General features: G+C 42.0%; 1 protein-coding gene across 1 annotated transcript in view; it reads right to left on the reverse strand.

Annotated features, from left to right (window-relative positions):
- LOC122550912 (interleukin-5 receptor subunit alpha-like) overlaps nt 1-21,483 on the reverse strand; it is a 67,647-nt gene extending 46,164 nt beyond the window's left edge. Inside the window, exon 1 of the mRNA XM_043692342.1 lies at nt 21,366-21,483. The gene's annotated coding sequence lies outside the window, so the exon portion shown is untranslated. The remainder of the gene's footprint in view (nt 1-21,365) is intronic.
- Between the last annotated feature and the right edge of the window lie 1,045 nt (nt 21,484-22,528).

Raw genomic sequence — 22,528 nt, forward strand, 5'->3', positions numbered from 1 at the left:
TCCAGGTTCTGCACCCTAAAGCTACAGTCTGGGTTCCCATGTCCCTGCAGAGTTAGTTTAAACCCCCCCCCCCCCCGAGCACTAGCAAACCTCCCACCAAGGATACTGGTGCCCCTCAGGTTCAGGTGCAGACCATCCTGTTTATAGAGGTCCCACCTTCCCCAGAAAGAACCCCAGTTATCCAAATACCGGAATCCCTCCCTCCTGCACCATCCCTGTAGCCACGCATTTAACTGTTCTATGGGTTGAATTTGCATTTGCTATGGGTTGAATTTGCATTTGCAGAATTGTATTTGCAGATATATTATATTTTATTCAAAAAGCACACAATTTGTAGGCAGTCAATATTTTTCATAATCATTTTATAAATTCCTACTTTGGAAATAGAATCAGTCTGACTCAAGATTGGAATACATACAGACTCTAACCTCATACCTTTAATGCATTGTCTGAGCTGACATATCACATTTTTTTTCAATAAAGCCTTAAATTATCTCGATAATGTGACTTGAAAGAAGTTATTGGATTTACATATTAATCAACCGAAATCTGCAACCCATTCTAAAAGATGAAAGACTTAACACCAATGTAGGTTTGTTCAATAGATCGTATCAGTATATAACACTATGATCTTTTGCTATAAATTCTGTGTCCTATGAGCCTCTTCCACGAGCTACCCGATGAAGGAGCAGTACTCCAAATGTTTTTATGTCCAAATAAACCTGTTGGACTATAAAATGATGTTGTGAGATTTTTAACAATTTTTCTTCATAACTGAAATTCTCCAGGCCAGGCAACATCCTGGTAAATCTCCTCTGCGTCCTCTCTCCAGTGCAATCACACACCTCCCATAATATGGATTCCAGAACCACACACAATACTCTCACCGTGAATTGTGAGCCGGTACCTGTGAAATTTCAGCACTTCCTTGGTACTGCTCTGGAACTCCAGACTTACCTTTGCGCTCAGATGGTTGTAATGAGTTTGAAACCAGAACCCTCAGACTAAGGGAGCAAGAGAGCAGCTGATGGTTTTTAAAATTAGAACACTCATTGCAGACTGAAAGATAAATATCTACACCACAGTATCAACTATATTTTGACAGCTCAGGGTGTGGCAAGAGCCACAAAGCAACTTAGAAAAGCAGTTAAAAAGGATAATGACAGGAAACATGCAAGATACATAAAAGACAATAAGAAGAAAATGTATAGCTATGTAAATGAGAGCAGTTGGTTAAGAGTAGTATTAGTCCATCAAAGGCTGGGAGTGCGGATATTGTCAATGGCCATGGGGAAATGCAGTCAATCTGAATGATTGTTTTGCTTCAATAGTCACAGCAGAAAAGGAAGATAGCCTGCTATGAGTCTCAAAGAAATTAACAGAAGACCAGGGATAAAGTCTCAATAAAATTAGCTGAAGTAAATGATCAATAATGGGGACATTAGTGGTAATGCAGATTAATGAATCACTACTATGGTTTCCAACCATAGGTATCAATTGAGGTAGGAGAGCCAATTGCCGATGCCCTAACCATAATCTTTCAGAGTTCCCTGGATTCAGGAGCTGTACTTCTGGATTGGAAATTTGCTCGTGTCACTCCATTCTTCAAGAAGGATGGCAGAGGGAAACCAGAGATTTACAGACCAGTTAGCCTAACATCTGTGGTGGAGGAATTGTTGGAGTCTATTACCAAGGATAGGGCAACTGATTACCTCGAAAACTCCAGTTAATCGGGGAGAGTCAGTATAGATTCATGAAGGGTAGGTCTTGCCTGATAAACCTCCATAGAGCTTTTTTGAAGAGGTGACAAATGCGGTGAACAGAGGTAAGTCAATGGATGTTGTTTATAAGGACTTCCAGAAGACCTTTGACAAAGTCCCATACAAGAGACTGTTAGCCAAGTGAAGCAATTACCGACATTGATAAGCAAGTAATTGAAAGTGAGTAGAAAGAAACAGAGAATTATAATAATGAATAAGTAGTCAAATTGGCGGGATGTGAGTAATAGTGTCCCACAGGGTTGCATGTTCAGGCCTTAATTATTCACAGTATTCAATAACAACTTGGATAATGGCATAAAAAGTCACATATCCAATTGCTGAAGACACAGCATTGTAGACAATGTTGACAACAGCATAAAATTGCAACAGAAATATTGATAGATCAGGCGAATGGGCAAAACTGTGACAAATAGATTTTAACCTAAGCACATGTGAGGTTATCTTTTTTAGAAAAAAAACATGTTTTGTTTTTGGAAGGCACAAAATTAAATACAGTGGATGCCCAACGAGATTTGGGAGGGAAAGGGTGGGGGGTGGTTCAAGTGCATTACTCATTAAAATGCTATGACCAACTGCAGAAAATATTTGATAAGGCTAATGGAGTACTGTCATTCATTTCTAAAGGGCTGGAGTATAAGGATGCAGACGTTACGCTGCAGTTATGCAAAACAATACATATACCTCTCTTAGAGTACTGTGAGCAGATCAGTGCACCTTGCCATAGGGAGGATGCTTTGGCCCTGGAGGGAGTTCAAGCAAGTTTACAAGGATAACGCTTGGACTTCAGGGGTTAATTTATGAGGAGAGATTAGATAAATTACGCCCTTATTCTCTAGAAATTACAATGTTAGGTGTTGACCGAATCAAGACCTTCAGGGCATTCACAGGAAAAGACGGAGTAGATAAAGATGATCTAGTTGCACTGGCTCAAGATTCTAGATAATAGACCATAGTCGAAGAATTAGGGCCAGGCCATTCAGGACAGATGTTAGGAAGCACATTTACACACAAAGAGTAGAGGAGGTTTGGAACTCTCTTCCTCAAACATCGGTCAATGCTAATTCAATTGTTAAATTTAAATCTGAGATAGACAATATTTTGTTAAGCAAGGATATCAAGGGATATGGGCACAATGCAGGCATATGGAGTTAGGCTACATATCAACCGTGATCTTATTGAATGACAGAACAGCTCAAGGGGCTGAATGGCCTACTCTTGTTCCTACGTCTCACTGTTCCTAGAAGTTCTAAAATACAGGTGTTCAGCACCATGGCTGGAATGTTGACAGGGTCCATGACCTTTGCAGTATCCAGTACACCCAGCCATTTCTGTATATCACGTGGAGTGATTGAAATTGGCTGAAGTCTGGTATTGGTGATGCTGGCGACCTCTAGAGAAGGTCAAGATGGATCATCCACATGGCACTTCTGGCTGAAGATTGCTGTGAAAGCTTCAGCCTTATCTTTTGCATGTATGTGCTGGGCTCCCCTATCATTGAGGATGGATTGAGGAGCCTACTCCTCCAGTGACTTTGTTAAGTGTCCCCCACCATTCATGACTGGGTGTGGCAGGATCACAGAGGTTAGATTCAATCTGTTTTCAGTGGCCCTTTGTACAATTTGCTGCTCATGTGGTTTGGCATTGAAGGAGACCTGTTTTGTAGTTTTATCAGGTTAACATAAAATCATAGAATCCCTGCAGTGTGGAAACAGGCCCTTCGGCCCAACAAGTCCACACCGACCCTGCGAAGAATAACCTCCCCCGACCCATTCCCCCTACCCTATATTTGCCTCTGGCTGATGCACCTAACCTATACATCCCTGAACACTATGGGCAATTTAGCATGGCCAATTCACCTAACCTGCACATCTTTGGACTGTGGGAGGAAACCGGAACACCCAGAGGAAATCCACGCAGAAATGGGGGCAATGTGCAAACTCCATAGAGACAGTCGCCCGAGGCTGGAATCGTGCCCGGCTCCCTGGAGCTGTGAGGCAGCTGAAAACCACTGAGCCACCATGCCTCACTTAGACATGCCTGATGCTCCTCCTGGCATGTCACCCTGCACTCTTCATTGAGCCAGGATTAATCCTTTGGCTTGATAGTAATGATCGAATGGGGGATATGCTGGGGCCATGGGGTTGCAGATTGTGCTGGAGTTCATATCACTGCTGCCAGCTCTCAAAGCCACAGAGATGTCCAGGGTTACGTTGCTCGATCTTTGGAGCCTGAGTTCGATGTCTGTACCATTTACCACGGTGATAGCATCACACAACATGATGGATGGTGATATCAACATGTTCTCCTCCACAAGGACTGTGCAACAGTCACTCTTAGCCGTACTATCATGGACAGATGCATCGGCAGTGAGGGAGAGATCAGTATGTTTTTCTCTCTTGTTGGTTCCCTCACCATATGCCACAGACCCATTCTATCAGCTTTGATTCTTAGGATCTGACCAGCTCAATCAACAGTGCTGCTTGGCTTCTCTTGATGATGGACATTACGGTCTGCCATCCAGAGTACATTTTGTACACTTGCCACCCTCAGTGCTTCCCCCAAGTGCTGTTCAACATGGAGGAACACTGATTCATCACCTAATGGAGGATGGTACATGGTAACCAGCAGGAAGTTTCCATGCCTATTTTTGACCAGATGCCATGGGGTTTCCTGATGAGGCCACCCAAGTCAAATCCCGCCTGATAGTGTACCGTTGTGCTGCCAGATGGGCTTGACCAGAAGCACCGACAGTTTTCTTTTTACCATAATTGAAACTCGCTTTATATTTCAGATTTATCGCTCGAATTTAAACTCCATCAAATGCTGTCGTGGGATTTGAACCCATGTTCCCAGAGCCTTAAATTGGTTTTCCGATGCATAGTTTAAAGGCAAAAAAAACTTACAATTATGCAATGCCTTTAACAATCCAAGAACTTCCCAAAGCACTTCTAGCAATTAATTAAAGTACTGTCATGACTGGAGTGTGGGAAACATGATAGAGAATTTGCGCCTGGCAAAAATTTCACAAATAGCAATGAGATTGGTCAGCAGTTAAGTTGTTTCATGATGTTGTTTGAAGGATAGATCTGCTTTTTTTCTTTGGAATAGTGTCTCAGTGCTCTGTTTTTATGTCTGTCTGTACATTTCATTTAAAAGACTTCTGAAAAAGGGCTAGCTCAGCCTTGAACCATTAACTCTGTTTCTCTCTCCACAGATGTTGCCAGACCTAGAATACAATAGAAGAATATAAGCCCTATAGTGTAGAAACAGACCCTTCAGCCCAACAAGTCCACATCAACCCTCCAAAAAGTAACTCACCTGACCCATTCTACTACTACCCTATTTTTACCCCTGACTAATATACCTAACCTACAAATTCCTCACTACTTTTAGCAATTTAGCATGGCCGATTCACCTAACCTGCACATTAGATTAGATTAGATTAGATTCCCGACAGTGTGGAAACAGGCCCTTCGGCCCAACCAGTCCACACCAACCCTCTGAAGAGTAACCCACCCAGTCCCATTTCCTACTGACTAATGGACCTAGCACTATGGGCAATTTAGCATGGCCAATTCACCTGACCTACACACCTTTGATCTATGGGAGGAAACCGGAGCACCCAGAGGAAACCCATGCAGACACGGGGAGAATGTGCAAACTCTACACAGACAGTCACCCGTGGCAGGAATTGAACCTGGGACCCTGTTGCTGTGAGGCAGCAGTGCTATCTTTGGATTGTAGGAGGAAACTGGAGCGCCCGGATGAAACCCATGCAGACACGGGGAGAACGTGCAGATTCCATGCAGACAGTCGCTCAAGACTGGAATTGAACCCGGGTCCCTGGCGCTGTGAGGCAGCAGTACTAACCATTCAGCCACTGTGCTGCCACCTACTAATTTTCTCTATCGCTTTCTGTTTTTAATCTCTTTCAGTGTGGAAGCGCAATAGATTTGTCCAGAAGTTTAGGAGATTTGGAAACTGACTATAAAAGAAAACACACGTTCACTATCTAACTCCAAAACAGATATTATACATCAATTTTTACTCATTATGAGATGGATTTCTTATAACTGCACAAGCAAGGGTGACTGAAAAGATCATGTAAAAGCCTCAAGTAAGTCATAATTAGCCACTGCAGCAAGAATGAAACCATTTATTTTTCATTCTAATGAAAAGCTACAGACATTTTCCTTTAATGTGTTCATTGAGATAATGAGTCAGAGGAAATGCAATTTAGTTTCAGAAATATATGTTGCGCTCAGGGTGCACATTTAATGCAAGAATGTCATTACATTGGGTAAATGGTGATGAAGACAAGGGTAACAATGACTTCATGGTTATCAGTCACAAGTTTCACATAACGTAGCACCTTCAATGCAGTAAAACATGCTAAAATACTTCACTGGATGATAATCACATTAAATCTGACACCAAGTCTCATGACGAAGGGCTTTTGCCCGAAACGTCAACTTTTCTGCTCCTCAGATGCTGCCTGACCTGCTGTCCTTTTCCAGCACTACTTTAAACTTGACTGTAATTTCCAGCATCTGCAGTACCCAATTTCGCCTGCTGGAAGATGGGAAGCCAACCAGGACAGTATTGGAATTGTCAAGTTGAGAGGAAACATAGGGAGGGATGTGTGTTTCAGCAGTAGTTGAACTCAGGCACATTCAGAGTTGGATGACGTCCAGAGGTAGAAATTGGCAGCTTTGGTGATGACAAAGACATATGGCCAGAGGCTAATCTTAGACTCAACATAATTCTGGATTAGTGGTGCTGGAAAAGCACAGCAGATTTTACTGCTCCTCAGATGCTGTCTAAACTGCTGTGCTTTTCCAGCACCACTAATCCAGAATCTGGTTTCCAGCATCTGCAGTCATTGTTTTTACCTTAGACTCAACATAAGTCCAGTTCAGAGTCAGACAGTGGCCAGGGACATGGATGGGCTCAGTGGTTAGGGAAGGAATTTGTGGCAGAGACCAAATATCATGAGGTTGGCCTTTTCAATATCTATTTTGAAGAAATTTTGCCACATCCAGAACTAAATATCAGATAAACATTGTGATAAGTTAATGTCAGAGGAGGCATCGAGAGAGTAAGTGATGGCTTAGAGCTGGATACCATCAGCTTCCATGTGTGAATGGATGTGGTGTTTTCAGATCTGTGGTCAAGCGACAGTAGATTACAAATGGGAGTGATCTAAGGAAAACACAAAAGCAATCATTTAGGAGAACAGAGAGAAATGTTTGGAGGTGAAACAATGAGATTAACTGGATAAATAAGAATAATGCCAGCTGAGAGCAGTCACGCCCAGATAGACAAAACTGGAGTGGCCTTGAAGTGGGATGGTGGCATTATCCATGTCAAAGGCTGTAGACAAGTCAATTAGGACTTTTGGCCCAGTCATGTTGAACATTTTTGATATGAGGTTTATCAATGCAGTGGCCAGTGCAGAAACTTGACTGGGGGCTATTCAAATATGAAGGTCCAGAATAGATTAATCTTCAGTTTGTTTGGTGACAGCCAGCTCACATATTTGGGAGAGAAAAGGGAGGTTGGACATAGGGTTGTAGCTTTCAAAGGCAGAAGAGTCAAGGGTACATTTTTTTGAGAAGGGGTAGGTGTGTGGTGCTGTTGGAAGACATGGATAACAGGGCAACAATACCTGAGAAGCAGGAACCATTAAGAACATCAATTAAAATGGAGACCCAGGAAAGGAATTTGAGTGGTCAATAGAACAGTGAGATCAAGTTGAGGGAGCAGAAGGTAAATCTTCTGGGAGAATGGTGGGAGATAGAATAAAATGAGAATAAGATGTGAGTACAGGGCCAAGACTTAGGGAATAGCTTAATGGTTCCTGGGTTGAGGAAAGTGGAGTGCAGGAGGGGGTATCAGCAGAGGCAATTGAATGGATAGTCTTATTCTTAGTGACAAAGACATTCATAAGCTCTTCACATGTTGGTGATAAATGTGGAGGAGATGGGGAGAGGGTTTTAAGAAAATTCTTTGTAGTAGAGAAAGTTTGCAGACTTATTGCAGCATGATGTATATGGTCCAGTCAGATATGACAATTAATGTTGAAATAGTCTTCTGCAGTGTACAATCAAGTCAGCAACCTTGGACGTAAGGGAATGAAGATGAAAGCACTATTGAGTCAATGGCTAGGGTGTCAGAGACAGAGTAACGTGTTAGTGACCAATTGTTAGCTACAAAATGCTGTGGCAAAAGGAAAGCCAATGTCTAGACAGATGGGATCTTGAAAGTGTAGCTGTTAGTGAATTGAGAGCAAGTTGTTTTAGAGTCATAGCATCATAGAAATATACAGCATGGATACAGACCCTTCAGTCCAACTCCTCCATGCTGGCCAGATATCCAAAATTAATCTAGATCCATTTGCCAGCATTTGCCCCATGTTCCTATTCATTTTCCCATCCAGATGTCTTTTAAATGCTGCAATTGAATCAGCCTCCATCACTTCTTTGGGCAGCTCAGCCCATGCACGCACCACCCTCTGCATGAAGAGGGTTCCCCTTAGGCTCCTTTTAAGTCTTTCCCCTCTCACTTTAAACCTATGACCTTCAGTTTTGGACTCCCATACCCTGGGGAAAAGGCCTTGACTATTATTCCTATGCATGCCTCTCATGATTTTGTAAACTTCTATTTCCAGTGATGGACAAAAAAGATTTAATATCGGGACAGAGAAGGGGAATGTGGATAAAGAATGATACAACATAATCTTGTCTTTGAGTGATTATGATGGTAGTAGCAATGCCACATGAGATCGAAAAGCCACGTGGGTATTTGTGAATATAAATTTGTGAAGTTTATGGAAGTCAGAAATTAAGGGCCAATGAGAGATCAGTGATCACAATATCCAATCCTTGAGATCATATGTGGAGGGTTAGCAAGCATGTCAAGACCTGGTGTATCACAGAAGCTCTTCAACATAAACAGATACTTGATATTTATTGACCAGTTTATTTGGTTGAGATAACAAAAATGGGTGAGATCTTTGGAACCTTCGTCCAACAACCTAGATATTCAGTTGTTGGGGGATTGGCGGAGAACAAATAAATTGACATAATTGAAATGTACCTTTTGCTTTTCATCTCAGATTCACAAAACCCCACAGTAACTGAAGTGCAGTCAATGACAGAACTGAATCAATGTATACACAGGAGGATCTCTGATTAACGTAAAGGCTGACGTGGATTAGGAGAACTTTCTTTCTTTCATTCACCAGATGTAGATGTCACTGGCCAGGCCAGCTTTAATTGCCATCTCCAATTGACCAGAGCACAGGTAAAAGTCAGTCACATTGTGTTGGATTTATAGTCGCATGTAGACTAGACCAGGTTTCCTTCCTAAAGTACATTAGTGAATCAGGTAAGATTTTAGAACAATTGACAATAGTTATATGGTCAGGTTTAGGCTAGGATTTTATTCTGAATTTTTTTTTTATGAGTTCATATTCCATAGTCTGCTATAGTGGGATTTGAACCCATCACCCAAGAACTTTAGCATGGTGTTCTGGGTTACAAGTCTAGTGACACGGTTTAACATGACAAATGGTTTGAAAGTAGAAAACAAGGACAATTACAAAAGGGAACATGAGCCCTGATTGCGAAAGTTTATAACGTTAGGATTTACTGGAAATGCTTTGCTAGTAAATCAGCAAAGGATGACTGACATGCTGGAAATCAAAAGGGGTAAGCAAGAAAGAAGTGCCCTTTGACCAATCCTGATCTTCCACACAAACAGTCTTACACCTGTTATGGACCAGACCAAAACTCTCTCAAAATATATGAAGAAGATAGTCTTTAAAAATAAGTGTAAGCCTTTGAGCTCTGGATCCAATTCAATTGGTCACGCTGTTAGGCTTGAAACAAACACAGAACTTATTCATACACTATAATCGAAATACAGACAAAACAAAAATAAAAGAACTAGTTTAACCATGACTCTATTGAAATACTTAACAAAACAATATCTACATCTTAACTACTAATTAACTGCTCCAATAGAATAACATTCCATAAACACACCATTAGCAAAGACAAATTCAGTAAAATAGATTGTCTCACATGTGATTCTAGCAGCAGGAAGAGAATCCCAGCTTTTAGCTGTAACAGAGACATGAATAAGAGCTTCCACATCCAGCTTCAAGACCCCAGCTACTGCAGAAAACTAGAACTAAAAATCCTGGTACTGTGGTAGCTTGACCCCACCCATTCATGCTGCTTCTATTGTTCTAACTTTAAAAAAAACTAAGGCCTCACAAACTGATTATTTTATTGGCTTTGAAGCAGACCACCCATCCCTTTAGTCTCAATATTATTTCATCAAAAAAATTTTTTTAAAAATGCACCTTTTAAAGCCACAGTGTTGTCAAACATTCTGGGGGGTGAAGATGCCTTCAAAAGATATACCTTTATTCTAAAGTAATTTGAAATGTAGTTTCCTTTGAAGCCATCAGTTAGCCAGGATTGACTGTTATAAAAGTACCAATGTTCTATTATTCCATGGAAAGTGGGGAATCACTGGCTCGTCCAGCAACTGTGATCCATCCCTAGTTCCTCTTCCAACCAGACTCCTACTTATTGACTACAGGCTCACCTTCAACACCTTAATCCCCATCAGACTACTCTCAAAACTCTGAGACCCTAAGTCTCAGCTGCGGCCTCTGCAACTGGATCCTTAGCTTCCTGACCTACAGACCGCAATCAGTGACAATAGACAACAGTACTTCCTCCACAATGATCCTCAACACTGGTGCCAAGCAAGGATGCATTCCCAGCCACTGTCTATACCCTCTGTACACCCACAACCGTGTAGGCAAATTTTGTAGGAAGACCATCTACAGATTTGTTAATGACACCACAGTTGTCGGCCGGATATCAAACAATGATGAGTCAGAATACAGGCAGGAGATAGACGGCTTGGTGTCATGGTGCAATGATCACGATCTCACTCTCTCAATGTCAGCAAAACAAGAGAACTGATTGTTGATCTCAGGAGGAAAGGAGGGAAGCATACCCTTATCTACATCAATGGAGCTGTGGTGGAGAGGGTCTAGAGGGTCAAGTTCCGAGGAGTGACAAAAACCGACAAACTGTCCAGGACCTGCCACATAGATGAGACAGTCAAGAAGGCTCAGGAGGCTAAGGAAATTGTCATGTCCATAAGGACTCTCATCAAACTTTACAGATGCACCATAGAATATAATCAGCTTTATACGGCAACTGCTCTGCCCAGGACCGTAAGAAACTACAGAAGCTGTTCTTCACAGCCCAGATCATCACAAAAATCGACCTCCCATCTATGGACTCCATTTACGCCTCTTGTTGCTGTGACAAGGCTGCCAACATCATGAAAGACCCCTCCCACCCCACTAATACTCTCTTCCAACCTCTCCCATCAGGCAGAAGATTCAGAAGCTTGAACACATTAGATTGCAGAATGAACCTCTCTAATTTCAATTTAATGTTGGCCAAGCTTTTGTGCACTTTTGTGCAGTTGAAACCTTGTATGCCTCACTCTGTCTAAACACCTTTAATCTGTATGCCCTTGTTTGTTATGATTAGCCTGTACTGCTTGCAAAACAAAACCTTTCACAGTACTTAGGTACTTCTGACACAGATACACCCACTGTACTGGGAGGTAGGGAATTCCAGGATTTTGATTCTGTGGCAGTGAAGGAATGGTAGCAATATTTCCAAATCAGAATGATGTGCAGTTTGGATAAAAACATCTAGCTGGTGTTTACATGTATTTACTGCCCTTGTCCTTCCAGATGGTTTTATTTGGTGTTTTATTTGAGAAACCTTGCAGAGTTACTGCAGCGCACCTTGTAACTTGTACACTCAGTTGCTACTGTGTGTCAATGATGGAGAAGTGAATGTTTAGTTTGATGGATGAGGTGTCAACCAAACAGATGCTTTGGCCTGGAATGTGTTGAGCTTCTTGAATGTTTGTTGATGCTTGCCCTTACCCGGATAAGTATTCCATCACATTCCTGACTTGTGCCTTGTAGAAGGACTTTCTTTGTGGAGATGGGAGATGAGTTGCTTTCACCAGGATTCCTAGCCTCTGGCTAGCTCTTAATAGTCACAGCATTCATATAGCCAGTCAGATTAGCTCCTGGTCAATATCAGGCCCTGGGATTGCTGAAAATGGGGATTCAGTAATGGCAATTAAGTATCATTGGGGTTATGTCCAGAATCACTCGGTTGCAGATATTGTTAGCCTGGATCTTGCCCAGGACCGTAAAAAACTACAGAAAGTTGTGTGGATGGCCCAGACCATCATGGAAGCCAACCTCCCAACCATGGACTCCATTTCCACATCTCATTGCCGCAGAAAGACTGCCAGCATCATGTAGGGATATGAATGCTATTTGCCATTAACAGCATAAGCTTAAACACTGAGCATGAGATGATTTAAGGAACTATAATGCAAGATATGAAAACTGATCTGCAAGCAGTGTGATTAAAACATCGCTGAGCATAGAGTATTTTAACTCATCGTGACTCATCAGTCTGATTCCAGGCACAGGATATGATTTTATTTCCTTTTATGTCACCACTGCAGTTCAGAAAGAAATAATCACTGTTGCCTTTCCAAATTTTCATTCCTATGAGTGATTCACAACTCTCCCTCACTGACCCCAACCTCTAACCTACTCCAATAATGGGATTTAATATCCCGACCCCGCCAGACTGGGGGCGGGGGGAGGGGTGAGGTTTGGGAGTGGGGGGGGAATGAGATAGGAGGGGAAAGAGAGGAGATCCCACTTCTTACCAGTATCCTTTGTTCAAGCTCAGAGTGGGAAGGTTAGGAAGGGGGTTTCCTGCCCAGAGGCCAGAAGTAACCATTTAAGACTCACTTAAAGGTCCACATCTCTACCAGCTGTAGGTGTGGGACATGGGATCTGTGAAATTCACTCAGAAAATCTGGTTGGGTGTGCTTATTGCTTATCAGAGGAGATTGGGTAGAGGGGGATGGTGGGGGAAATCCCTGCAGACAGCCCCAACTAAATATCCCAGGATTAAGAACAGAGGAAGGGTGGATAACGAGTGGAGCTGGAAAAATCACAGCAGGTCAAGCAGCATCGGAGGAGAAGGGGAGTTGACGTTTCAGGTCGGAACCTTTCATCAGGACAGAGGAAGACAATCCTTGTTGTCAATTTTCCCTCTGCAGCTCACTCACACACCACCCAGCCAACTAGGTCTCCTTCAGTATAGATCCATTTACCTTTTGGCAAGGATGCATCACATATCCCCAGTGAAGGGCTGAGCGGAGTACCAGCAGTGGCCACAGATCACAGTAGCACTGTGAGTACCAGAGAGCTGCTGGCCTCTGATTGGCCTGCAGTTTCCAAGGACAGGGGGTGCAGGGTACGATTTCTGTTCTACCTGGGGATGAATTCACTGGAAGGTCCAACACTGTCCAGGTGAGTACTCGTTTGTCTTGAAGTAACACCGGGGTGGCACAGTGGTAAGCACTGATGCCTCACAGCGCCAGAGACCCGGTTCAATTCCCACCTTGGGCAACTCTCTGTATGGAGTTTGCACATTGTCTGTGTGGATTTCCTCTGGGTGCTCCGGTTTCCTCCCACACTCCAAAGGTTTGCAGGTTAGGTGAACTGGCCATGCTAAATTGCCCGTAGTGTTAGGTGATGGGGTAAATGTAAGGGAATGGGTCTGGGTGGGTTGTTCTTCGGAGGGTCGGTGTGAACTTGTTGGGCCGAAGGGCTTGTTTCCACACTGTAAGTAATCTAATAAAGTGGTCTGCATTGGGGTTCAGATCAGCTTTGCAGCCAATGGGCATGACCATTAAATCATGCCCAAATATTTGTTCAGCCAGGATTCATAACACTGAGAGTTGCAGATGGACAGCAGGATCAGAGTTGGCTGTAATACTGAGTTCCTGGAGCATTACATGGAATGCATAATTCAGAAACAAAACAGTTGTTCCAACCACTTACATATTCTGACATTTTCTTCATCTTAATCTACCATTATAACTCTCTATTCCTTTCTGTTCCAATTATCCAGCTTTCCCTTAGATCAATAAACACTGCTCATTTCAGCTCCTCCTTGGCCCAGAGCTTCACATTTTTGCCACTTCTTTAAGCTGTTTCATTTCTGCTGTGTTGCAGAATGGAAAATGGAAGTGATTCAAATGGAGTCTGTCTCTTCCAGGAATTAAAAGCAGCTTGAAAACTCCCTCAGCCCCACTTCATGAGTACAAGAATATTCCAGCTCAAAACGGCAGCTGTTGGCCACCCCATCAAAGAATTTGAGATGTCTTCAAAAGTTCCAGTTATAACATCAGTTCACCTGGAGTTTCCAACAGTTTCTGCAGAGAGAGAGAGGGGCCAAAAGGCCTACTCCTGTTCCTATTTCTTCTGATCTCATGGTTTCACAATAGATGCCAACATTTCTTTGCAAAGCAAATTACTATAGCACAAGCCCTTTTCAAAGAAAGACACATATCAGCAAACATTCTTGGCTTGCAAATGTGAGCAAAAATAATTTGCGTCAGAATCAAGTACTGTGTGAGCATTAAGACAGGAGAACAGAGCAATAGCTTCTTAGCAATAAGGCACAGTTATACATTAAAGATGTACACGTTAAAGATCAAACTAATATGTGGGATGGACAAGGACCATGCCTCCCTCAACTATTATACTAGATCCTTTATTGAATTTCTCCCTTGCTAAACTCTTGCTTGACAATAATGTTTCTGCCTCATTTTATAGAATGCGGAGTGTAACCATCTTAAAGTAGGGGATGTCTTCATAAAGTAAAGCATTTGTACTCATTTTCAGAGCATCAACATGAATCACATGGAATTACCAGATGTTGTTTTCATTCAGACGTTAAAAATGATGTGCTTCGCTTTCTAGAAACCAACAAATACTCACTCACTTAAAACCTTGGTTTGTCATTTTACCATCCTGTGTGTAAAGTGAGTCACACAGGCAAGAATATTACTGGTCTGTGCTGTACTTGGAAAGACAATTTCATCCTTTCATGTACTATTGTATATGTATTAACCTACCAGACTTGACTGCCTGCTGTTCTCCCATTCTTTTACCCATGATAGACTTCATCCAAAATACTGTTGCAATATTCCACCTTGCTTCAAGTGCTGATTGCTCATATATCACCGTATTGTCTTTACAGTGGTTTCCAGTTCCTTAGTCCATTACATTTCTCAAATAAGAATCTCTCATCCACATGTTTGAATCTATCATGGTGATACCTTATCTTATATATACAATCTTCTCCATCCTACAAGACTGTGCACTGCTTCGAAGTTGCTCCGTTTATGCTATCATATCTAATCTTCCACTTCATCTCCACTTTCCCATCTGCTCTCCAATTGTCAGACCACAATTCTGTCATTCACAGACTTGAGAATACTAACTGATGGACCATCAGTAGTCAGAAATTTCCAAAAATTCATAAGCCTTGAAGCGAAATAATTTCTTCTTATCTGAGCCCTAAATGATCAAACTCTTATCCTGAAATTCTGTCCCAGTCTTGTGAATTCTCCAGCCAGGAAAAACAGCCTCTCAGAGGTAACAGCAGCTTTAGTACCATCTGAGTTTCAATGTGATCAACTCACATAAATTCCAGATGATCTAGGCCTAATTTGCTTAGCCTCTCACAATAGGATAGTCTCTTCACCTCAGGAATCAAATTACCCAACATTTGCTTATTCACCTTTAAAGTAAATATATCCTTCCTTAGCGATGGATACCAAAACTGGACGTTGCAATCAAGTGATCTAACCAAAGACCTGTAAAATTGAAGCAATATTTGCTTATTTTTGCACTCCAGTCTCCTCGTAATAAATCTTACTTGCTTTCATAATTGTTACTTTAACTGCATTCTAACCTACTTGTTTGAGTACAGACAGGTGTTAATAGTTGTAAGTTTCAAACCTCTTACAAATGATTCTGCTATTTTTGTTCTTAGCATCAAAATGAATATTTTACATTTCCCCACACACTATGTTCCATATGCTACCTTGAATTTTGTGGTTCTCATTAGCAACAATCTACCAAGTTATCATTATACCATGCTTTTGCTACATAAATCAAATCTTCATTTATTAATGCATTACCCTTTAAATTAATAAGCCCTTGCTTTGTATACTAACCTATTCTTGTGACATTTTATTGAATGCATTGGGAACTCCAAGGTCCTATTTACTACCCAATTAGTTACACCATCAAAAAAAAATCTTTTAATAGATTTGTCAAATTCAATTTCCTTTGTTTGTTGCTCTTAAAAAGGATAATCCAGCCACTTATTGCCCTATCGTTCTACTCTTGAAAACATCAACAGTGGTGTCTAGCAGCTCTTGCTTTTGATTTGGATTCTGCCAGGGCCACTCAGCTTCTGACCTCATTATAGTCTTGGTTCAAACATGGGTCGATTTTCCCACTCCTCAGATGCTGCCTCACCTGCTGTGCTTTTCCAGCACCACTCTGATCTAAACCCTTGCAAATCCAAGGCCACTAGGAAGACAAGGACAGCAGATACATGGGAACACCACCACCTGCAAGATCCCCTCCAAGCCATTCACCCATTCTGACTTGGAAACATCTCATTATTACTTCACTGTCACTGAGTTAAAAATTTTGCAATCCCCTCCCTAGCATTGTGGGTCTACCTAGACCAAATGGACTGCAGCAGTTCAAGAAGGCATGGCATCTCACCACCACCTGCTCAAGGGCAATGGTGGCTGCACAATAAACACTGGCCAATCAGTGATGTGCATACATCACAGGTGTATACAAAATAGCTGACTTTGATCATACTCTAACTTTCTGAGTCCTTTGTTTAAGGTGTACTCAATACAAGATGTCAGTATTTTCACTGGCCTGTAATTCCCTATTTTCTCTCTCTCACTTTTCTTAGCGATGGATACCAAAACTGGACCTTGCAATCAAGTGATCTAACCAAAGACCTGTAAAATTGAAGCAATATTTCAGGTTACCGATACTCAATGACAAAAGGCTGCAAGCTATTCCAGAATCTCAGATCATTTGGAAAAGTATAAATTGTGCATTCATGATCTCTGGAATAGTTTTAGAATGCTAGGATCAACATTGTAAATTCATTGCCCTCATATATCTGAGCTGGACAAATACCCCTCTGATTTTGAAAGGGGGTTGAATTGGAGCAGCAACAGAGGCACAGAATGGAAGAAAGGAGGAAGTGGCTTGAATTCTCAACAATTAATGACAGGTGAACAAGATTAGTCTTAACTGTTCTAAAGAAGGGTCACTGGGTTATGCTTTCTCTCCACAGATGTTGTCAAAAGTGCTGTGTTTCTCCAGCAATTTCTGTTTTTGTTTTAGTCTCTGTCCTGGCTGTGATGGCCATACCTAACTAATACCTGTACAACTTGTTGGTTAGCGTGTAACGAACGATACCTTAGAAATAGCATATTGCTTGAGGGTACAAGAGCACTGCTTGAGGAGACAAATTCAGAAAAATCCCTTAAATCAAGCAGCTTTTGACAAAAAATAAACACTGGAGATTAGTTAGCACATTTAAAGCACTCAGACCAAGAGATCATGTAATAACATAAATTAAGGACTAGCAAACAGACAGGAAACAGAATCATAGGATCCCTACAGTGTGGAAGCAAGCCATTCAACCTATCAATTCCCAACCCCTATCCTATCCCTGTAACCCTGCATTTCCCATGGTTAATCCACCTGACCTGCACACCTTTGGACTATGGGAGGAAACCAGAGGAAACCCATGCAGACACAGGGGGAGAATGTGCAAACTTCCCACAGGCAGTCGCCTGAGGCCGGAATCAAACCGGGTCCTTGGCACTGTGAGGCAGGAATGCTAACCACTGTGCCACCGTGCCGCATCAGAGTGGTTCATTCTCACGCTGTCAAGCTGTCACTAGTGAGGTTCCGAAAAGATCAGTACTTTGCTGCACTCTGAGTACAATATATATCAATGATTCTGATCTGGTGAAAGTTGTAATTTTCCAAGTTCACAGATGACACAAAACTAAGTGGGTATTCAGAGTATTCGAGAAGATTTGTGGTTCAGGTTGTGGATGAGATTGTTGACTTGCTCACTGAGACTGAATTACAACCAAGAGACACCAATAAAATGGGCTTCCTAGTGGCATTAGAAGCCACTCTCAAGAACAGCTGACTCAGAGAGGAAACCCAACAGATCATTAGGCAGACAGTAGCCCCAAAGTTAAGCAGAAAAAGAGAAGACACCCTCAACACACAAGACAGGAAAACACTAGAAGGACTCAGGGGGACAAAATCATTGTAATCCAACCAGCAGACAAAGGGCACATGACTGTCATACTGAACAAAGATAATACATTGAAAAAGCAAGGACACTACTAGCAGATACCGACACTTACCAACAAATGACAACAGACCGGACACCACAACTGCAAAACAGCATCACAGTTGCCCTGAGAAATCTACACAGGATGGAAGAAATTAGCAAGATGGATTTCCAGAAAATGAAGCCATAGGGATCCAACATACCCCACTTCTATGGACTCCCAAAGGTACACAAACCAAGGGCCCTCCTCAGACCCATAGTTTGATTCCCAGGAAAACCGACATACAGACTAGATAAGGACTGCATCAAAGATTAAAACACCTCGTGGACAACTCAACCCACTCCATCTACTCCGCCCAAGAATTCCTCACCATCATCAAGGACACCAAACTAGATGAGGGCAAGATTAGGGTCTCCTTTGATGTGACAGCATGTTCACCTCCATAAACACTCTCTTAGCCAAGGAAACACGAGGTTCGCTACTCAAAGGACCAGGCAACATACAACACCAACAGCAACAGCAAAGGCAGCACCATCAAACTACTGGATAAGTTCCTCACAACCCACTTCATCTTTAATCACCAGGTACACAAACAAATCAATGGAAAACCCGCGGGATCACCGATATCAGAACTAATAGTTGAAACTGTCATGCAAAGACTAGAACAGACAGCACAGCCCACAATCCAGCCAAAACTATGGATTCACTATGTTGATGACACATTTGTCATGACCAAATGCTCTCAGCTAAAGGAAACCCATCAACGCATAAACAACAGCCTTACCAGCATAAAATTCTCTAAGGAAGAAGAGGACCACCTCCCTTTCTTGGATGTAATAGTTGAACAGAACACCAATGGGGAGCTCCAGACTTGCGTATACAAGAAGGCCACCCACACTGACAAACAGCTACAACAGCAACCATCCCAACACCCACAGGCAGAGTTGTATTACAGCATTGTTCAAGTGAGCTATAACACACTGCAGAACCCCGGATCTGCACAAAGCTGAAGAAAAACAACTACTCAACATCTTCAGAAACAAAGGGTACCTAAAAAGCATAGTCCGCCAATACCCACATGACAGACCACAACAGGAAGACACAACACTCCTGGACACACTGGCCACACTGCCAAACAGTAAGGGCATATCAGAAATGATCATCAGAACACTCCAACCCTGGGTATCATGGTTGCCCACAAACCGACTACCTCACCATGACAGCTATTAACAAGTATAAATGGCACGTTGCAGCATGGTGACTCAGTGGTTAGCACTGCTGCCTCACAGCGCCAGGATCCCAGGTTCGATTCCAGCCTCAGGCGACTGTCTGTGTGAAGTTTGCACATTCTCCCCGTGTCTGCGTGGGATGTGCAGATTAGGTGAATTGGTCACGCTAAATTGCCCATAGTGTTAGGTGCAATAGTCAGAGAGAAATGGGTCTGGATGGGTTACTCTTTGGAGGGTAAGTGTGGACTGTTTGGGTCTGTTTCCACACTGTAGGGAATCTAATCTAATCTTAACGATCCCATATTCACAACCAACAGTACATTACATATGAAATACCATGTAAAGACTGCCAAAAGCACTACATAGGGCACACAGGAAGGAAATTACTCACCAGGGTACACAAACACCAACTAGCCACCAAGGGACATGACCAGCTATCACTTGTATCCATACACACGGACAATGAAGGACACTAATTTGACTGGGACAAGGTATCCAACCTAGGACAAGCCAAACAGAGACATGCCCCAGGAATTTCTGGAATTCTGGCACTCAACCTGGAACTCCACTAACAAACATGTAGAGTTGGACCCCATATCCCAAGCACTAAGAAACATAGCCAGCAACCAAGCCGGAAACGACAGCAGCAACCCCGTCAGACCCGGACACATAAATAGCAAGCGGGACAGAACACCAATGCTTCACCGGAAGTGCATTGATGATGTTACCAAGGATGGTGACAAAACATCTGCAAACAAACTCACCAGCTCAGCAAGCAAGTCAACAAATAGGTGGAAATTTATGCTATGAGGAAGATGCAAAATGGCTTCAACAGAGTTTGGATGGTGAACAGGCAAGGACATGGCAGATGGGGTATAATATAATTCTTTCACATGAAAGAATGCAACGTTTCCCAGTTTAATAAGAGGAAAAGATGTTAAGTGTTTTTCAAAAATAGTAAGACATCCAGGGTTACAGGACTCAAAACATTTTTTCCACAGATGCTGCCAGTTGCTGAATCTTCTGTTATTGTTTATTTTGGATCTCCAGCATTCATAGTTCTTTGGTTTCTTTTAGGACAAGTATTATTGCCATGGAGAGGGTAAGTTCCACTAAGTTTGTTCTCAGAATGATGAGACTGTCCTGTGAAGATAAATTGGGCAAAGTGGATCTGTATTCTCCAAAGTTTTGAAGGGTAAGAAATGATCATATTGAAACTTACAGAATAGTTAAATAGGTAAATTTGGATATTTCCCGGGGTTGAGGAGTGCAGAACTACGGGACATAATTTAAAACAAAGGTGAAGTCACTTCGGATTGATATAATTTACTCAGGGAGTTGTGAATCATTGACAGGCCGAATAGTACATTTCTGCTTCTACGTTCCCAATTCAAGCTCAATTACTGATGGCCATGCTTTGCTGGGCACTAGACAGTCACCAGGAGGTCAGACCACTTGTTGTGACACATTGCTTTTTGTTTACTTAGAATGAAAGGACAATAATGTAAGAATAAGGTGTAATATAGGAGGGAGGAATAGTTTTTTTCTCTCAGAAACCCATTAGTCTTTGGAATTCTCCACACCAGAGAACAGTCAAGACTAAAACCATTGAATATATTTAAGGCTGAGCTCATCAGCCCTTTGAACAACATGGACTCAAGTGTTAGAGGGGAACAGGCAAAGGTGAAGTTGAGGCCACAATCAGGTCACCCACGACCTTATTGAACAATGGAGCAGACCTGAAGGGTCAAATGCTTCTATTTCTTATTATTTTATCCTCGAAAGTCCAACAAAATAAAAACTCACACTCTTTTTCACACATTATCAAATACTGAGAGAAAGTTAAAAAAAATCTTCCAAAGAATTAAAGTGTTCCAAATTTGCTACAAAAATTAAACTCATACAAATCTAAGTTAAGTCAATAAAACGATGATTGCTGCAAGTTTGTTCTATGGCAAATTTACACTGTGGCAGTTGAAATAGCCAATCAAAGTCTCACCTTTAACAATTGGGCCGGAGAGAGAACTGTCCCTTTCCTTTCCAAGACAGGTACCTGAAACGTTAGGAGCTCATTGACAGTACAAGTGGCTTCGCCTCCAAGTGTACATGTGAAGCACAGTACGACAGCTTCTATTTAAAAGGGAAGTCCCTATTCATCATGCTGATGCTGTGAGGTCACCCTCGAATCAGCAGCACTTCCTGTAAGCCTATTTACTGTAATCCCAGAAACCGGGGTTTATACAACAAAGACCACTGAACAAGTTACTTATCGTCCAGACTTCACTTATCCTGAAGGAATTCAATGCAGCAAATGGATGGGAATATAAATATTTCCACATTAAAATGAGTCACATTCTATGTCAAACACTTGGAATTTTACTAGCATTCCTTAATTGGCACTGAGTCTAAACTTTCTCCCTCACAGGATTTATTTATATCTTTATATAATTGTTTATATAATTGATTTTTAAAAATATTTTTCTAGGGATACTTTGGCAAGGCGAGCAAAAAGAGCTATTTCTAAGAACATACAAACATAAGAACTAGGATCAGGAGTTGGTCATCTGGCCCCTCGAGCCCGCTCCGTCATTCAATCAGATCATGGCTGATCTTTTCGCGGCCTCAGATCCACTTACTCATGCTCTCACTGTATCCCTTAATTCCTTTACTGTTAAAAAAAAATCTATGTTAGTTTGAAAAGCGAGTACTGAAGTAATGTCAACTGCTTCACTGGGCAGGGAATTCCATAGATTTACATCAGTCTGGGTGAAGTTCCTTCTGAGTTTCAGTCTTCAATCTGTTCTCTCTAATCTTGAGGCTATGCCGTCTTGTCCAAGCTTCACCTACCAATGGAAACATCCTCTCTACTTCAACCTTATCTATTCCCCTCATAATTTTATATGTTTCCATAAGAATCCCCCCTCATTATTCCCAGCCTACTCAGTGTCTCCTCATAAACCAAACCCCAAAATTCCGGAATCAACCTAGTGAGCTTCCTCTACACTCTGTCCAGTGCCAGTACAATCCTTTCTCAAGTAAAGAGACTAAAACTGCACACAGTACTCCAGGTGTGGCCTCACCAGCACAGCTGCAACATAACCTCCCTGCTTTTAAACTCAGCCCCTGCAGCAATGAAGGACAAAATTCCATTTGTCTTCTTAA

This window comes from Chiloscyllium plagiosum, chromosome 6 (genome assembly GCF_004010195.1).
Source record: "Chiloscyllium plagiosum isolate BGI_BamShark_2017 chromosome 6, ASM401019v2, whole genome shotgun sequence".
Classification (NCBI taxonomy): Eukaryota; Metazoa; Chordata; class Chondrichthyes; order Orectolobiformes; family Hemiscylliidae; genus Chiloscyllium; species Chiloscyllium plagiosum.